The 6,000-nt window shown below is 38.5% G+C and overlaps 1 long non-coding RNA gene across 1 annotated transcript in view; it reads left to right on the top strand.

Annotated features, from left to right (window-relative positions):
• Positions 1 to 740: 740 nt before the first annotated feature.
• The window catches only part of LOC148130881 (uncharacterized), a 50,563-nt gene continuing 45,303 nt past the window's right edge, over positions 741 to 6,000 (top strand). Inside the window, exon 1 of the long non-coding RNA XR_015749412.1 lies at positions 741 to 893. This is a non-coding gene — a long non-coding RNA (uncharacterized LOC148130881). The remainder of the gene's footprint in view (positions 894 to 6,000) is intronic.

The following is a 6,000-nucleotide window of genomic DNA, read 5'->3' as shown; positions in this document are numbered from 1 at the left end:
TTATTAGTTACATTTCTGAACTGGTTAGTAACGAAAACAGTCAATGTGAAATGGAGAAGTTCCCTGCTTTGTAGAACATCAGAATAGTCAGCATTCTTTGTAATGTATTCAAAGAATTGCTGGGTATTTCCATAGAAATTGAGGAGAAGAAAATTTGCTCTCAACAGCTTGCTGAAGGATCCCACTGGAACTAAATTGGGGGTTAAGGGAGATGAAGGCTAACATCTATAAAGCAGATTGTTGGAGAAAACTGCTAGAGAATACATTTTTTCTGAGGTTACAGGCAGGGGTGGGATTCAAATTTCTTAACCGGTTCTGTGGGTGTGGCCTAATTTGTGGGTGTGGCTTGGTGGTCATGTGACTGGGTGGGCATGGCTTGTATATAAATATAAATATGTAAATATTGATTTTTTTTTATAAAAAAGCAACTTTTACACAAAAGCAGGCAAAGCAAACAGGCAGCACTTAAGCATTTAAAGATCTATCTATCTGCAATCTGCTACCTGAGTCTGTCACATAAAATTTGCTTGCAAGCAAATTCACAAAATTAACTCACAACACACCATGTATGTAAATATTGAATTTTTTATTTTAAAAAAGCAATTTTTACCCAAAAGCAGGCAAAGCAGGCAGGCAGATTGAGTTGCTCATAAAATCACAGATTCGCTTAGAGATCTATCTATCTGCAATCGGCTACTTGAGTCTACACTGAAAAGTAGAAGCTTTAATCCTAAGAAACATTCGGCTCTGCTTTTAGATTAGCTAGAAAGCAAGAAATCCAAGGATTTCCTGCTTTATAGTTAATCTAAATCTCCCAGCAGAGCAGAACAGCTGATGGTCGGGGGAAAAAGGAAAAATAGCAACTTACCAAACCAGGATGGCTCGCATGCCAGGTAAGGAATGAGTGGGCAGGGAGGGGCCAGCCAGTGGAGCGATTTGCCGATTCTCCAAACTGCGGGCAATCATAACACCCGTGTGTGCAGCGTTTGCAAGAAATCATCAGCTGTGCTGCCCGGACAGCTGACAAACGTATGGGTGCTCAGTGTTTGAAAATCCTCTTGTTTCCTGCTTTTTCAACCTCAGCTGTGCCGCGCAAAGCAGTTGAGGAGGGAAAAGCAGGGAATAAAGGATAGCCTAGAGCCTGGGCAGGCGGGTGAGCCAAACACTAAACCGGTTTGGTGTCAGCTGCTCTGTGCAGCTACTGGTTCTATAGAACAAGGCTGAACCGGTAGCATCCCACCCCTGGTTACAAGAAATGTGATTTTACAATAAACATAGGGGTGCAAAATCTATTGTCAGAAATAGTAATGCAATTTATCAGCCACCTTCCTATTTTACTATCTATGGTTTACAAACTTCAAGCACTAGATCTTGAGACCCATTAAGTAGGACATACTCGTAGGCCTGTTCCAATAAACCCTGATTCAATTCAAATAGATTCAAGAGTCAAAAAAGGGCATGATTTGATTTGATTTGAGATTTGAAGGCAGCTCAATTTAATTCAAGCCTCAGTTTTTAAAAAAGACTGGGGGAATCTTCAAAATATTTGAAGCTACTTCAGTTTTTTGGCAGAATTAAGTAAAAACAGAGATAGTTAACTTTTTATAAAACATGAACCCTGTCAGATTTCAGCCAAGCACTAAAATCTGGAACGTGAATTCCCACCCACCCTCCGCCTCCCTCCACCTACCTTGAGTACACTTGGTCCTTTTCCTTCCTGCTTTCCGCAAGGAGCCTTACACCATGCCTTTGGTTTTGTTTGATTCTAAGCAACCTTTATATTAATTCTTTGTAAATGATCTAGATGAGAGGATAGAAGGCGGACTCATCAAATTTGCAGATGAGAAGGCTGGGGGGAATTGCTAATACTTTGGAAGATAGATTCAAGATTCATAAGGATCTTGACAGATTTGAGCATTGTACCCTAGCCATCAACATGCAGTTCAGTAGTAAAAAAAAGTATGGTATTGCCTTAGGCAGAAAAAACCAAATGCATAGATATGGAATAACAAGTACCTGGGTTGAAAATACAGTAGAGGAAGCTGGATGTCCTAATGGACCACCACTTAAATATCAGCCAGCAGTGCGCTGTAGCTGCCAAACGATCCAATAAAGTCCTAGCTTGCATCAACAGAGATACAGCATCAAGTCAACAAGAAGTGATAGGACTTCTGTACACCACACTGAGGAGACCACACTTGAAATGCTGTGCCTGGTTCTGGTCACAATACAAAATACAATACACCCTGGAGTAGAGAAGAGAAAGTGTGGAAAGTATGCTGACAAGAGCAACAAAAATTATAGAATCTGGAGATTAAATTGTATAATGAACACTTGAAGGAGCTAAGCTATTGAAGAAAAGGATTGGGGGAAGGAGACATGATAATTGTCTTCCAGGGGCTATCACAAAGAAGAGGTGATTGACTTATTCTCTGAGGTACCAGAGAGCAGGACAAGACTTATGGATGAAAGCATGTTAAAGAGAGATCTAACCTAGAAATAAGAAATTTTCTAACAGTGAAAACAATTAATCAATGGAATAGCTTGCCTCTTGGGGTTGTAGATGCTCCATCACTGGAGGTTTACAAAAATAGACTGGACAACCATTTGACTGGGATGAGATTCTTGCCCTGAGCCAGGGATTGGACTAGAAGACCTCTGAGAGCCCTTCCAGCCCTATGATTCTATTAGATTTATTTCCTCTGTATCTCTTATTAGCCTGGTTTTTATTGCTCTTTGACTTTATAGATTGGGACAGTTGTCAAATATAATTTAAAAAAAATAAAACTCAGGTGGCATAGCTGGTTTGTGTTTTGCTGCTTCTGTTCACATGGCTTCCTGGTGTATCAGGAGGGTTGGTAAAGGGTAGTTAAACAAGCTTTCTCCCTAGGAAGGAGCCATTATAGGCCTTAGTGCCCTGGCAGGTTGTATAGGGTATGGCAGCAAAGTGTGCCCTCTTTTGGGCAGTATTTGGGAGAATGCACATTATTTCACCTTGTAAGATTGTGCAATTGTTGCCCTTGATCAGTAGCAAGCTTAATCCATTTTGGAAATCAGCCATGAAAGAGTAAAACAAGGATGCCCCCAAAGGCAATACAAAAGGCAAGGTGGTCCTACCTCTATTTAACTTTTCATACAAATTGAGTACATATAAGAGATGTGGTTTTGCTCACAAGTCACTTCCTTGCCTTTTTTATGCCTTGGTGATAATCTAATGAGCTAAGAGAAGCAGCAGAAATACATGGCACAAGGAGATGCAATGCCATAGTGAGAGATATTGCCACAGAGAAATTCTCATTCCCTTTTGAGGTGTTTAAACTATCATGCATTCACCTTTTATGAAGAGATTTAAACCTGTCCCCAAGCAGATTTTAAAAGTAATGTTGGCTTGCTTGAGCCAGAAAGAAAGCTGATTGTTGATGCAAGATTCCAATTGTGATGACAGGACCATCAGCTATCTGTAATTCCCATTAGTATAAGAAGTCACGGCTGATGCTGGCTACGTTAAAGAAGCAGAGAGTTTTTTTTAAAAAAAAGTGAATGAAGCCCAAAGTAATGCCAGCCATGCCAATCCAAAAAAGCTCTGACAGGAGACTTTAGTGAGGCCATAAATTGCATTGGCTGGGTGCTCATGTCACTGTCAGAGAATCTGTCTCATAGCTCAACATTATTCTCCAAATGAAGAAGTAGTAGCTGCTATTCTCACTCTCATTGCTTGCTGTCACTGAAACAGCTGAAATAAAGGCAAGATGATCACCAAGAAGGTCAAGGAGCCTTTGGCAGTGTACAGTAAGCCCTCAATTAGAGCTTCTAAATGGGTTGTAAAAATTGGAGAATTACTAGATGATAACAGCATTTTCAATATTTATTAAGGCAAAGTTCTAATCATCTGGATTTATGAAAGAAAGATCTAGAACTTCCTTCCCCAAAATATTAAGTCTACTAACAGAAATGTAAGTACTTTGCTAGAACATAATCAACATAATTTAGCCTTCTATTTGCAAGATGGCATGTCCAGTTCTTTACTTCCAGTATGGGGTATTCAGATACATTTCTATATACAGGGAGGCATAAGATATCCCTAGATCAGGGGTGTCAATCTCATGTCATCATGGCAGCATCACGTGATATATCAGAACTTTTTTCCCCTTTGCTAAACTGGGCATGGGCATGGGCAGTATGTGATGCATCCGGCCCACGGGCCACAGGATTGACAGCCCTGCCCTAGATGGAAAGCAACAACTTCTCTTGTTTCCACTTAGTTTTACTATGAGTGAACCAAGTTCTGGGTAAGAAAAGAATGCAATGTAAGTAGATGTATCTATCAGTATGTCCACATTTTTCTCTCCCTAGAACTTTATGCTTACCTATGAAAAAATTGATTGCCTCTATGTTATAAGTAAACACTTTAAATTAAATCCTCTTGAGGCCAACACAAACCTTGGCTTTACAGTCTTCTCTTCTAGTGCATGATGTTGGCAGAAGCCCCAGTTTCATTTAACTTAGAACTCTCCAAGTATAATATGGTTAGGTAAAAGAGGTCACAATAATAGCTGGCATACATACATCTTATTCAGGGTTAGTGAATGATTGCTGAAATCAGCAGAGACAGGCACCAAAAGATAAGGTGCTTGTTTACCTTGATACTCAACTATCTGACTTAATTGCAAAGTGTCTGCCCTGGTAAGATAATGCCACAGAAAAATATATTCCATTTTAGTTGCCATTTCAAATATGCATGTCTCTCTTGTACCATTACCACAAATCCACTCACAAATCTCTATTGCCAGGCTGATCCTGTCTATCCCATCCTCAAAGCAATGGTTCTTTTTTCCAAATTTTCCTAAATTTGTGGCTTGGTGGTGTGAAGGCAAAGATTGATCGCTGTTGAAGCTATCAAATCTCTACACAATATGTTTGATTTCTTACTCCAAAGGGTTCTTAGGCATTTTTATTTTATATTCTCTATCTATGGAGTGCCAGAAGTACACCAGATACTTTTCCCCCATCTTCTAAAAGTTGCTTCATCTGCTGATATCTGTTATTTAAAATTCCACAATGTTTCATTAAATACCAAATATTGACTTTAAAAAACTTTCCTGAATTGACTTACAGACAAAAAAGTAGAAATAATACATTTTAAAATTAATTTTAAAAATAAATAACAAAATAAATATCTTGTTCCATAATATTAAAATCCAGAAATCGTTGCTATTTTATAAAACTCTTGCTTAAAAGAAGATTACAGAAAATAACTGCATCTGTAAGAAGTTCCTAAAAACCTATGCTTCTGGAGATAAAGAGAAAAACCTGCATCAATGACCACTTAGAGTCAAGCCTGAAAATTAATTAAAAGGCAACAGAAGTTATTTATTTAAAGACATGTTAAGCATGCCAAGTGCACATTTTAAAAGGAAGCCAAATGGTTGTGGGTGAACAGGAAGCAGTAACATAACATTTTTTAAAAAAACAATTATTTACCTTTAAGCTTTATTTAGGAATTTCAGCTCAACCAAGCTGATCTTTCTTGTATGTTCTCTGCTGACTGTTGTAAAACTCCAGGTTTTAGTCTGCAAATGGTAAAACTCTGGCAATATTTCATTTCAGCTTCATGTGGGGTTATTGTTTAATAATTCCTTCTCTCAACTCTACTCAGCATGATCTTTGCCAGAAAAATGTGTCACAGACTCACAGAATAAATGAGGTGGAAGTGAGCTTAATAGTCATGAAGTCCAACTCTTTGGTCAATATAAGTGCTCTGATAAGTGCTGTTCAGTCCCCTTTGAAAATATCCAGATAATGGAAATCCACCACTGTCCTTGGCAGATTGTTGGACTACTTAACAGTTCTTACAATCCTTTAGATATTTGAAGACTGTTACTGTATTATCTCTTACTCTTCCTTTTGCCAGCCAAATTTACTCAGCATAAATTTACTCAGCAAATTTAGCCAGCATAAATTAAGCAATGCATTCTCATGTTCAACTACTGCTACATTTAG

Source organism: Notechis scutatus, chromosome 4 (genome assembly GCF_049901735.1).
Source record: "Notechis scutatus isolate UNSWTSFEM ecotype Mainland chromosome 4, rNotScu1.2, whole genome shotgun sequence".
NCBI lineage: Eukaryota > Metazoa > Chordata > Lepidosauria > Squamata > Elapidae > Notechis > Notechis scutatus.
Note: the sequence above shows the minus strand (reverse complement) of the source record. Positions and strands in the feature narration are given on the sequence as shown.